The sequence below is a fragment of the Lissotriton helveticus genome, chromosome 6 (assembly GCF_964261635.1).
Source record: "Lissotriton helveticus chromosome 6, aLisHel1.1, whole genome shotgun sequence".
In the NCBI taxonomy this organism is placed as follows: Eukaryota; Metazoa; Chordata; class Amphibia; order Caudata; family Salamandridae; genus Lissotriton; species Lissotriton helveticus.
Genome location: NC_136067.1, coordinates 736327027 through 736340036, shown reverse-complemented (window position 1 = coordinate 736340036; position 13010 = coordinate 736327027). Strand labels below are relative to the sequence as shown.

General features: G+C 45.5%; 1 protein-coding gene across 1 annotated transcript in view; it reads left to right on the top strand.

Moving 5' to 3' along the window:
- The first annotated feature begins 1335 nt into the window (after positions 1-1335).
- Positions 1336-13010, top strand: part of FHL5 (four and a half LIM domains 5) — a 173649-nt gene continuing 161974 nt past the window's right edge. The window contains exon 1 of the mRNA XM_078646845.1: positions 1336-1428. The gene's annotated coding sequence lies outside the window, so the exon portion shown is untranslated. The remainder of the gene's footprint in view (positions 1429-13010) is intronic.

Here is a 13010-nt window from a genome sequence, read left to right as displayed (position 1 = left end):
ATTGCAGTGCCGCTACATAATTCGTTTGATGAATTAAATTGTTTACTTACCTGCAAGTATCCATATGCCGGTTTTTAGCACCCTCCACCCTGCCCCTCCCCCTCCCCGCCTCCCTGCCCCACCGTAACACCCTCCACGGGCCGTGTCTGTACAGTGTATGTGAAAGGTAGGACCTGTACTAGTGTGTGTTACATGTCTTGATAGTGAAATACTGTGTAGTTTGTTTTTACTATTGAAAGGCTATCATTCCCATAGGCTGACATGGGAGTTGCTTTGTAACATCTTACAAGTATAACGTTCCATTGGGACAAGATGGAGAAATTGAGTATAGGCTTCCTTAACTCGGGATTTAAAAATAAATCTTTTAGTAAAGAGGATTTTGATATTGTTTATTTGAAAAAAACACTTTTTTGACTTGCTTAAAATTACACCTTTTACCTGGGGTGCTAGACACAAGACCTGGAGCAGGACAGGTTCTGCACCCAAAACCACGCTGCACATGGTAATGACATCTTACCTCACGTAAAAAAAAAAAGAAATTCATTGAAAAAAACATAGGTTATAGTGACGTTACAGTTAGGAATTGTAGTAATATGCTCTTTTACATTATAAAAACCCTTTAGAAATATAGTGGCAAAAAACAAAGGTTTAAGTGACATTATAGCTAGGTAAAACTGTCAAAGCATACAGTTTAAAACGAAATCAGTGAAATTCACCAGGTATAGTTATCTCAAGCAACTATAACTCAAGCCCTAATGTAACTGTAACTCGCACCCTCGTCATGTGCTGCTAATTACCTTCAATATCAGATCAATTACATCATTACAACCATTGTGCTTGGCAAAGCCAAGAGATGAAGTTATTTGAGGGCGCGAGTTATAGCAACTTAAGATAACCATAACTGGTGAATTTCAAAGTTTTTGTTTGTTTAAAATAACTTCTTTTAGAACATATTAGGTGGGTCTGGTAAATTCGATATGATAAATGTGCATTGGGGTCTACTTTTTATTCATTCTGATGGTGGGGACATTTTTTTAAATAAATTTGTACATGGAAAATGTATTGAGTTTAGTTCACAGCACAAGCCAAATAAACGTGGCCGTTTTAAAACCTTTCTTGATAAGTAGTACAATGGTTTTTCAGCCCTGCAGATAAATAATTGTTACACATACATGATCATTTTAGATGGTATTGTTTCAAGTGTTCGTTTCGGCTGTAATACTGGGCCACTGCCTTAAAAGGTTCAGATATGTGCGTAAGAGCAGTGCGTGCCTCTTGGGGGCAGGGAGTAATACGAGAAGTTAGTTGTCCTCACTCCCGTTTGCTTCTGGTTCTCATGCCTCGAAAACTGAATTTCGCGTCTACTGTCAAACTCAGGAGGATCCGGACCGGAGGAGGTGCGTCACTCGCCGCCTATTTTCTTCGCAGGTACTTTATTGTTTTGCACGAAAGTTCATAGAACTGTTTGAGTGCAAAGTAATAGTGAGCATTCTAAACATGTGATTTTGTTTTGGTTGTGCGAAAGGGCGAAATAAATAGTGGGTGTGGCGCGCGACTACTGTCACAGCGGTGTAGGCGCTGGCATTCAGAACCACCTCGTGCCCAGTTCATGAGATGTTTTAGCAGGGGAGAAGTAAAACAGTCTGCAAGGTCATGCCGCACGTATTTTGGAATATGTAAATTTTTAGTGCCTCGATATGTGAACTTTGTGCTTAGAGCGAATGCTGATTGAACCAATATTTGTGAAGTAATGAGCTCGTCTCCTGATACATCGTTCTAGCAAATTTCCTGGCAGATTATTAATGTCCGGTCAGAAACAGTCTAGTGTTATCCATATATGCGACTGTATGAAAAAGAGCAACGCATGCAAGGCGTTTCACTGTGTTTTCAACAGTTTGAACGAGTTTTTAGGGTTTATCGGGGTTTATGAGTAGATAATTGGAGAGGATGTGGCGTAACGGCCAGGGCTGTCGATTTTTTGAAACTGTAGAACCAGGGTGGATTCTCGGCGTCTCCTCAACAACACCTTCTGATTCTGGTCAAATCGCTCAAGATCCCCGAGGCTGAAAAAAAAACCATTAATCTGTAATGTAACTGGAGCTCATGTAAGGCGCACCAGTGGATCGAGTTCTCTCTATATAAAACCAGAAAAAAATAATGTATGTAGTATTGTGAACCGGGTGCGAAGATTTGTTCTTTTTACAAAGCTACTCTTCCCTATATGTACTATATCCCCTCTGGTACTTTTTACAGTCAGTGTTTATGTACCACTAACAACACCCATGTGGGAATGTGAGAATTATAAAAGGTATCAAAAATCCATAATATAAATCAGGCCCGGTTCCAGGAATTTTTATTTGGGTGGGCCAAGGGTGCATTCGGGTGGGCCACTGCAGGCTCGATTTGTCGCATATATGTCTAGGCAGGCCTGCTTCAGGGCCCTCCTTTATCTCTCCTTAGTCTTACAAGGCCCAGTAAAACGCACTCTTTCCCAAATCTCTTTCTAAATGTGATCACTCTCAAAAAGTGTTTTTTCCATGTAATGTCCCTTTGATGGGAAGAGGAGGTTTCTGAGGTGGGAGTATCAGGCTAGTGACACTTCTCGGGCTTTATCTGTGCGAGCCTTGAGGGAAAATCCCTCTTCAATACTACCTACACCTGACCACGGACTCTGCAGAGCACTCCCACACAGGCTTGATTATCCACTACTCCTTTCCAGTGCACCTTATCTCACAGACGACCTTTGGCCGGAGCCCCATATCAGGCACCATCGGGCTCCACTTTAATTTTTCCCAGTAAAAACATTAGTAAAATCAGCTTCAAACTTAAAACATTGAATATAGTAGTAAATATAATTATTATGCACTTTAAAGTATGTTCCACAGTAGCCCTTATGACCCGACTGCTATTTAAATAAACAAAAACAGGAAGGCCGGCTTCAGCGCTGATGCGAAAGTCTTTTTTGGCGCCGCACCAATAACCTTTCTCCGTAAATACCTTTACTCACACCTTCCAACAGTGCCCCTCATCTCCAATGGCCCCCTCTATTTACGTCCTCCTCAGATTCCCTCACAGCCACACGCCACAAGTGCCCCTCTTCTCCCCATAGCCCCTCCCCCTATTGACCTCCTCCTTGGATTCCCTCACTGCCACCCTCCACCAGTGCCCCTCATCTCTCCCTAACTCTCCCCTCCACCCCATGACCTCTTCCTCTGATTCCCTCATTACCACCCTCCACCAGTGCCCCCCATCGCTCCATAGCCCCTCCCACTACTTCCTCCTCGGATTCCCTCACTGCCACCCTCCAACAGTGCCCCTCATCTCTCCGTAGCCCCTCTCACCACCTCATCCTCGGATTCCCTCACTGCCACGCTCCAACAGTGCCCCTTATCTTTATGTAGCCCCTCTCTCATATGCATTTCATTTGTTGTATAGCGCTACTCATATCAGTGTAGTGTGTGTCAGTACTTTACACAACGCACACATTATACAGAGACAATGAATCATACAAGTATGTAAATCAGTCTACAAGGAATGTCATATAAGCCAATGAGGATTGCAAGGTGTATGAATCACATGTCATCCATACTGGTGGGCAGGATATTTTAAGAGGGTTTGTTCTGGGGAAACACAACCTTAGGATTTAAAGAGTAGTCCATGGGGGTCATCTTTACTTTTAAAAATGTATATCTGCCCAAACATACTCATTTTAGCAACATTAGAATAATGAAAGACTGGGGAAATTCTAACTATATCACAAAACAAAAAAAAGCGAAGTTCTAACTATACCATTCATGTTTGTATGCAGCTCTTTGATGACAGTTCATAGGTCACTGTCCTATGATAGGATTGTAACTTCTGAACTGCAAGTAACACAAGGATCGCTGTGATAAAGGCAGTAACCCACTGAGCTATCCAGGACTTTAAGTGGGCCGGGTCTCACTGGGTCTGAGCACCAGCAGTCTTTTTAAGGAGGCCTCGAAACGGGTCTCTATCGGGCTCTGTTTTGTGCGCTGGTCACAGGTAGTCTGTTTTTTTCCGTCACTGCAGTCCGGAAAAAAGTGCCAGGGCAAAAAACAGAGCCCGATAGAGACACGTTTCGATACAGCAGGCACATCGGTGTGCCCTGCTCACAAGTGGAAAGTTGCGGCATGACGTCATGCCAGGTGAGCGTTGTAGGGGGAAGGGAAATCCTTTAAAGAGAGTCATTTTCTCTCTGGATTTACCTTCTCTTTTCGAAACTCAAGAGCAGTAACATTGTTGTGAAGTCACCAGTGCTTTAAGTGGAAGTGTTTGCAATATTATATACAGGCCATAGTTGCTGTTATTTATCTTATGCAACTAACAACCATTGACAAAGCCAATAGTCCTGACTTGTAGGCATGATGTTACTTGTTGTATCATATACCTGGATGCAATGACAGAAATAGCAAAATACAAGTCGGGCCGCACACTGCTAAACACAGATTTTTAACGTGCTGTTATTAAGCCACATCCTCAATTACATTGGCCACGCCACTTTGAGAGACCCCCAGTATTTTCATCCCACTTAAAGCCCTGGAGCTATCCACATAAAATACAGTTCATCAGCATTTAAAAACGAACAGACAAATGATTGCTCTCCAGCAGGATCATTAATCACCAGCGTTATCTGGGCATTTTGTATTATTATTGTTGACCTGCATCAGCCATGATAATGATAAAGCTGTTTAAATGAAGCACACACGAAGAATGTGTCCTGCTGGGCCTGTGCAGATTTTAAAAAGTAAAAAAAATGTAGTAACCCATTCTCTTACCTATTTCATTAGTCAAACTTTGTGTCACAGCCTTATGTAAAAAAAAGCCACTGCAGGGATCAGGAAAGGTGAATAGAAATAAACAAACTTATTTTCTCCTGCGCTGCATAGAAAAAGAAATATCAACGCAGCAGGACAGTAGACAAAGGTTACCAAAGGTGACCGTTGTCAAAGAAAGGATTTGTCGCCTTTCGCCATGCAGAGATGAAGGGGTGAAAAAATAAACAAAGCCTCGTTAACATGTACATGGTCTTGTAAAGACCTGTGAAGTACTCGGGTGTTGCAGCGATAATCTCTAACATTGTCTGGTGCGCCCGGGAAGCTGTCTCAGCCCGGGCGCACACACACGACGGGGGAGGGTTGAAGCACTTTGATCCCAAAGGCGTGGCCCACCTGCCTTCGAGCCCTCACTGCGAGGGCCAAGGATCCTGTTTGGGTGGGCCAGGCTCATGTTTGGGTGGGTCTGGCCCACCCGGCCCACCCGCTAGAACCGGGCCTGATATAAATACAGAACTGTCAAACTTGTACACGACGATATACACGCGCGGGCACATTTGGGAAAGAACAATGTTTGCCTTCGTAAATAGGTGCATTCTTACTGCATGCAGTGTATGTGAGCATGAATCCTGGTATGTGTACAAAGAATATTCTAATTTGTTGTGGATAGATCCCTTTCTGGCAAATCTCCCAGTGACAGGTTAGTGCCTGAGACCGCTAATGCAAGCTGAGCTCAGGCTGAAGGACTTTTGAGAGAGAATGACTGATTCTTCCAGGATAAGCGCTGACGTTGAGGACTGGTGTGGTATGTTTCTCGGGGAAATGGAGCCCCCCTCCCTAGGATAAGGTATAGCACAAGGAAGGAGGTGTGCCTATTGAATGCAGTGGGCTAGTCAGTTTATCTAGCCTTGGATATTATTATTATTTAACGACTTGTAAAGCGCCTGGTGACCCAAAGGTATCCCCGCGCTATAAGATTTTAATATCCAGATAAGGTGGAAGAAGAAGGGGGGGGACGTTATTTAGGGAATAGGAATGTTTTCAATTTTTTTCTGAAAATCAAATAACTGGGTTCCAGTCTGAGGGTGCGGGGGAGTGAGTTCCATCCAGTGGAAGCTTTCACAGAGAAGCGTCGGCCTCCAGTGCGTGTCTTTTTAAATTTGGGGATGTTGGCTAGATGTTCATTCTCGGACCGCAGGGATCTGGGAGCTTTATAAGGAGTAACCAGGTCACTGAGGATCGAAGGGCCAGCTCCATTAATCAGTTTGTATGCCGTGCACATGGCTTTAAATTCCACCCTTTGGCGCACCGGGAGCCAGTGCAGGGCCTTGATGGCCGGTTTAGCTGACACACTGGAGGGAAGGTTCATAATTAGACGGGCTGCTGCGTTCTGTGTTCGTTGCAGTTTAGCCATGGTGGCCTCTGGGGCTCCCAGGTAGACCATGTTACTATAGTCCAGCCGTGACAGTATTAGCCCTTGGACTAAGAGTTTTCTAGATGCGGGCGGGAGTAAGGGAAGAATCTTGCGGGTGGTGCGCATAAGCCCACAACAGGTTCCTGCAGTTCTGGCCGCTTGCGTTTTCATTGAAAGCTCGGGTTCCAGCCAGACTCCAAGGGTCTTAATTTCTTTTTTCGGAGTGGGAATTTCCCCGAACACGTCTGGCCAGACCGATGGGAATATAATAATATGATTGCTACCAGTATCCCAATTGATATGATGTTCAGGTGGGTTTTAGTAAGTTACCCGACTGGGGATATTGTGAGTAGATTAAAGGTACTTTGTGGCAAAGTAAACTATGCTTAAGTTCAAAGCCTTCTCTGCTCAAAGGGATGTGTTGCTTTTTTGACATTGTGATCAAGTCCCACACCCTACATTGACTCCTCCAATTACGAAATGAGTGAGTAGAAGTGATAACAAAGGGGTTAATGCTTTGGCCTTCTTTTATGTAAAATTGAGGATATCAACCACCATGTTTACTTCAGTGCTATCAGTGGCGGCTGCTTTGGAATGGGAGTGGTGGATAAAAAATAAAAAATTCCCTTCCCTCGCTGCAGCTGCCGCATGCCTCTCCTCCGTCCTCCTTGTCAGCACTGGAAGCAGACTCCCCCAGACAATCACGACACTACATGAGCAGCCCCATGATTGGTCTAAGCAGCCTGTGTGACCGCTTAGGCAGTGCCTGGGAGCCTGGGCATGTTCTCAAGCGGGTTGTGCAACACAGCCAGGTGGAGAACAAGTTAAGTGCACATGAATGGTTGGCCGGCCTAATTCCCATGAGGCACAGGGTCAAGACTGATTTGCATATGGCTATGTCTGAACTGGGGTCGCGTGGTGAGCAAAATATTGATGGATTAAACCCAGATCTGTAACTGGGGGTGAATGTTTTGCCAATGTGCAACATTCCGTCCATCACCTTGTGTGTTTTGCTGTTCGCCCTATGTGGGAAGGCTATGCCCAGATGTGGGTCCCGTGCTCACTACGCCACTGGAGTCAAGCTATCCTGGCTGATGACGACTGATAGCCAGAAACCGGTCCTAGGATGCTTGATTCTGGTCCAGGGAAGACATGGCTTGGCAATTCGGGCTGGACTGTTCCCATGAGGCACAGGGTCAAGACTGATTTGCATATGGCCATGTCTGAACTGGGGTGGTGTGGTGAGCAAAATAACAATGGATTAAAACCAGATCTGTAACTGGGGGTGAATGTTTTTCCAATGTGCAACATTCCGTCCATCACCTTGTGTGTTTTGCTCCCTGGTGAGCTAGCTTTCCAAAGGCCTGCCTTTATGCGCCTGGCCCATTAGAACAAGAACTTTACTCCTATTTCAATTTTAGAAATAATGTGCTGTTGGGGAAAATAGCATTGACAAATAACGAACACTCTTCCCCGAATTCCCCACATGACTGTCTGTTGCAAGACATTGAGGTGCCACCAGCTGTAAAGTACACCATGTACCTTATGTTTAATTGAAGAGAGGTTTAGAAAGAGGGGGTGGGTGGATTTGAGTTTTTCTTTGCTCTTTTTCTTACTTTTGTCTGTTCTTGTTGTTTTTTTCTCATATTATGAGATGTTAAGTTTGTATCTGATAACAATGGCAATATGTACTTTACCTGACACTTGATTGCTTCTACATTGGTGAATACTGTGTCCACGAACTAGCTAATGGCCCTCAAGAATGAAGTGTACTAAGTGTTTGTTTTTTCACACTTTATGCCTAATTGAAAGTAATCAATCAAAACAACTCTGACATAAAGCTGGGGCATATGAAGAAGATCAACAATTCAAAATTCAGACAAGCAAGACTTCCCATAAAGAAAGGTCCAAGAAATTCAGTAGAGTCTCAGAGCAACATGAAATACAAGTACATTTATTTGATTCTGAGCTGTATATCACATCATGCAAAACAACAGACTTACTAATATGCAGTGTTTGATTAATTGAGTTGTCATTTGAATAATCAGATTAGGGATTTCATGGTTGTAGTGTGACAGGCTAAAGCATAGTTTAGCCTGCCTCAACATAAGTGAACTAGCAATCTTGGGGATCCTCGGATTAACTCTTTTGTTGTCATACTGAATACCCAATTTTCTAAGTGCTAGCTTTTTTTATATTTCTCTTTGTCAACCAATAATTAAATTAGTTGTTATGTGATCTTAGTTCAACGTGACATTTCAGCCAATTGAGTCCTTTATAAATTGGTACAACATATCACCATAAGATGCACAACAAAATATTACCGTTTAATTAATTCACAGTTAATTTGCATTTAGAAACCGGTTATTTTAATTTATCAAGGACTCAAGTATGCTTCGTCAATGGTTTTTTGGCACCTGGTAGGTGTGCTCAGAAAGCCCTCACCCACCAACCTAGTTGGTGGCATGCTTCATCATCGGGCCCACCCAGTGACACCTAGCGTGTCCCGGGTGTGCTTCGACGCCTGAAGACAGCGGAGCAGGTATGTCGCTGTGTGTGCGGTGAAGACTGTTATGGATCGTGATTTTAAAACGGCTTGGCGGGGATCCCAGTGCCCGAGGGCAAATACACTTTATTAGCTGGGTCACCGTCAGCGGTTAAAAAATAAGGCTAATTGGATGTTAGAGGCGGGTTACGACCTCCCACATCCTGGGGTGTGTCAACATGTTTCAGCCAGTGCCTTATTACTATGCTGGCTTTCTTCAGGACGGATAAAAAAGGTGTGTGCAATTAAAATTAGTGAGTGTATATCCAGACTATGTGTATACACGCCCTAAAGTGTTTTTCTATGTGTGAGTGGGGAATTCCCATCTCAAGAAAACACCTGTACATAAAACATTTAGGACAAGGACAAAACATACAAGGGAAAAAGTTAGAGTCACTTGGCTGTATAATATGAATACAGTTGGTTGCCGGCTCTATAGCGGTGTGGGTGCTGGCTATGAGCGGCTAGGGTGTAATGGCACTGGTGGTACCATTAGGGTGGGATTCGCACTGGATTGCGGTAGTGGGGTGGCTAAAACACGAATAGTTCAAATTGGTGCACAGTGGTACAAGAGGAAAAACATAAGAGTTCAATCTTACGCTATTTTGTAAAAAGTGCTACTTCATGGTTTGAGAAGTGGCATAGGTTGACCCTGTGGAATGAAAACATAGGTTTTGCCACAGTGGTTGAGAGAGAGAGAGACCTGTAGGGGAGAAAACGCTTACCAGAGATGAAGAACCGTCTTAGTACTCACTGAGTTCTTGGTCAGAGCCTGCCGTGGACCTGTACTGCCTCCTTCGCTGCACCGGTAGCGAATGGCCAGGGGAGTGGGCTTTTTATACTGCAGGCTGATTGTTAAATTATTGCCACCTGTGTTTTTCGAGAAAAAGGGTGAAAAGACTCGAAATACCGGGTCAGTGCGCTCGCAAGCGCTAGTCATGGTTGGGGTGGCGGTCTGCGCATGCGCGTAGTAGTGTGCTGTTATCGCGCATGCGCATAGGGTGCTCGTTCTGCGCATGCGCACGAGTGGGAGTGCCGGTACTACTCGCTCGCGCGTGCGCGGTTAATGCGGCGCGAGTGAGAACCATCAGGTGCTTTTAACAAAAGTGGTGGGGCAATAGGAAACGACTAATGATGGAATTACTGAGGCAAATGTATGCCTCATTGCAACTGGGCACTGGTCTTGTTAGAGTGCCTGTTGTCAAGGCGACCGGGCGATGGTCTGGGGATGGCTGGCACTGCTGGGCTGGGGGTGTGAGTTTGGGGGTCCTCAAGGACCAGCTGGTGAGCACCAGACCTAGACTACCACCCAAGCAACCAGCCAATACCATCTTAAATGCCTGGGGCCTTCCGAAGGTGGTTGGACACTACCCTTGCAACGATTGCAGTGTGTGCCATTTGACCACGCATACCAAGACGCTCCACCTGGAACCCGACAAAACATGGACACAACAAAGTCACACCAACTGCAACTCACGCAACGTGGTGTACCTCCTGACCTGCACATGTGGCCTCCGTTATGTGGGGATGACCACCCGAAAGATCAAGACCAGAATCACTGAGCATCGGAGCACGATCCGATGCAAGAAAAACGTAAGCAAGCTTACGAACCATTTCATTACCCAAGGTCACACTCCTAATGACTTTAATTGGACAATAATCGAGCAGATCCCAGAAAGTGCCACTGAAAATGACAAAAGACTCCTGGGCAAAGAACAAAGATGGGTATACCGTCTGTCAACATCGACCAATGGGCTCAACGATGCCATCCCGTGGAACTCATTGTGCCACACATGATCAGGACATTAAAAAAAAACCCCAAACTCACACCCCCAGCCCAGCAGTGCCAGCCATCCCCAGACCATCGCCCGGTCGCCTTGACAACAGGCACTCTAACAAGACCAGTGCCCAGTTGCAATGAGGCATACATTTGCCTCAGTAATTCCATCATTAGTCGTTTCCTATTGCCCCACCACTTTTGTTAAAAGCACCTGATGGTTCTCACTCGCGCCGCATTAACTGCGCACGCGCGAGCGAGTAGTACCGGCACTCCCACTCGTGCGCATGCGCAGAACGAGCACCCTATGCGCATGCGCGATAACAGCACACTACTACGCGCATGCGCAGACCGCCACCCCAACCATGACTAGCGCTTGCGAGCGCACTGACCCGGTATTTCGAGTCTTTTCACCCTTTTTCTCGAAAAACACAGGTGGCAATAATTTAACAATCAGCCTGCAGTATAAAAAGCCCACTCCCCTGGCCATTCGCTACCGGTGCAGCGAAGGAGGCAGTACAGGTCCACGGCAGGCTCTGACCAAGAACTCAGTGAGTACTAAGACGGTTCTTCATCTCTGGTAAGCGTTTTCTCCCCTACAGGTCTCTCTCTCTCTCAACCACTGTGGCAAAACCTATGTTTTCATTCCACAGGGTCAACCTATGCCACTTCTCAAACCATGAAGTAGCACTTTTTACAAAATAGCGTAAGATTGAACTCTTATGTTTTTCCTCTTGTACCACTGTGCACCAATTTGAACTATTCGTGTTTTAGCCACCCCACTACCGCAATCCAGTGCGAATCCCACCCTAATGGTACCACCAGTGCCATTACACCCTAGCCGCTCATAGCCAGCACCCACACCGCTATAGAGCCGGCAACCAACTGTATTCATATTATACAGCCAAGTGACTCTAACTTTTTCCCTTGTATGTTTTGTCCTTGTCCTAAATGTTTTATGTACAGGTGTTTTCTTGAGATGGGAATTCCCCACTCACACATAGAAAAACACTTTAGGGCGTGTATACACATAGTCTGGATATACACTCACTAATTTTAATTGCACACACCTTTTTTATCCGTCCTGAAGAAAGCCAGCATAGTAATAAGGCACTGGCTGAAACATGTTGACACACCCCAGGATGTGGGAGGTCGTAACCCGCCTCTAACATCCAATTAGCCTTATTTTTTAACCGCTGACGGTGACCCAGCTAATAAAGTGTATTTGCCCTCGGGCACTGGGATCCCCGCCAAGCCGTTTTAAAATCACGATCCATAACAGTCTTCACCGCACACACAGCGACATACCTGCTCCGCTGTCTTCAGGCGTCGAAGCACACCCGGGACACGCTAGGTGTCACTGGGTGGGCCCGATGATGAAGCATGCCACCAACTAGGTTGGTGGGTGAGGGCTTTCTGAGCACACCTACCAGGTGCCAAAAAACCATTGACGAAGCATACTTGAGTCCTTGATAAATTAAAATAATTTATTTTCTTTTGATTATTTAGCTAGTCCATTTTTGATTTATTGACATATAATTCGGGGGATAAGGACTAGCTTTCTGGTCCTCTCTCTCCCTCTTGATACACGCATATATTGGCAGCGCGCAGCTGTGAGAGCATATCCTCAGCCATGGCCGAAAACCATGGCCTAACCTTTACGGAGAGTGACGTCACGGACATACTATCCGATCCGTCCCTTCAAGCAGATTTTAATATCGCCAACACCATCGCACAGACCACCGATTGGGAGACCCTCACAGAGAGAAAACGCAACAGAATAAGGACTATCCTACACGGAACCATCCTGGCCCAGTACCTTAGAACAAACACCGCCCCGAGGGGCCTACTGGTCACCAACGCACCCAGAATCTTCCTTGATGATCCAACTTTCAGGAAAGACTGGGCGCAGATAGCCTGGCACTGCACCAGGGACTGGATGATCCTGATCATCAAGACCGCCAAAAGACTATCAGATGCCATCATGATAGAAATTCAGACAACAGAGAGCCATTTCAAAGCCACCATCACAGCATTCAAGAAAAAATTGGAAGACCAAAACAGAGACATTAACGAGTACAAGGAATACCTAACCCAAGCTAAGATCAAAAAATTTGAGAAAGACTTGAAAAGATTTAACTATGCCAAGGTCTACCCATATTCGGAAGAGGATTACGCACCACAAACCAACAACTCCAAATTGTCGAACACCTCAGGGGACGACAGCTCCGACTCGAGTAATTCCAGCAATGGCTCACAAAAGAGGGGAGGACGCGGCAGAGGGCGAAGAGGACAACAGTGGCCAAACAACTGGCCAGGAGGACAACAAAGCAACTTTTATGGCTTTCCACCAAACCTCGGGCAAATGCCTAACCCCTACTACGGCTTCCCGCCCATGTACCCACCAGGACCCATGCCACTCTTCCCTGGAAACCAAGGTCCACACATTCCTTTTTTAGGACAGGGCCGAAGAGCTCGGGG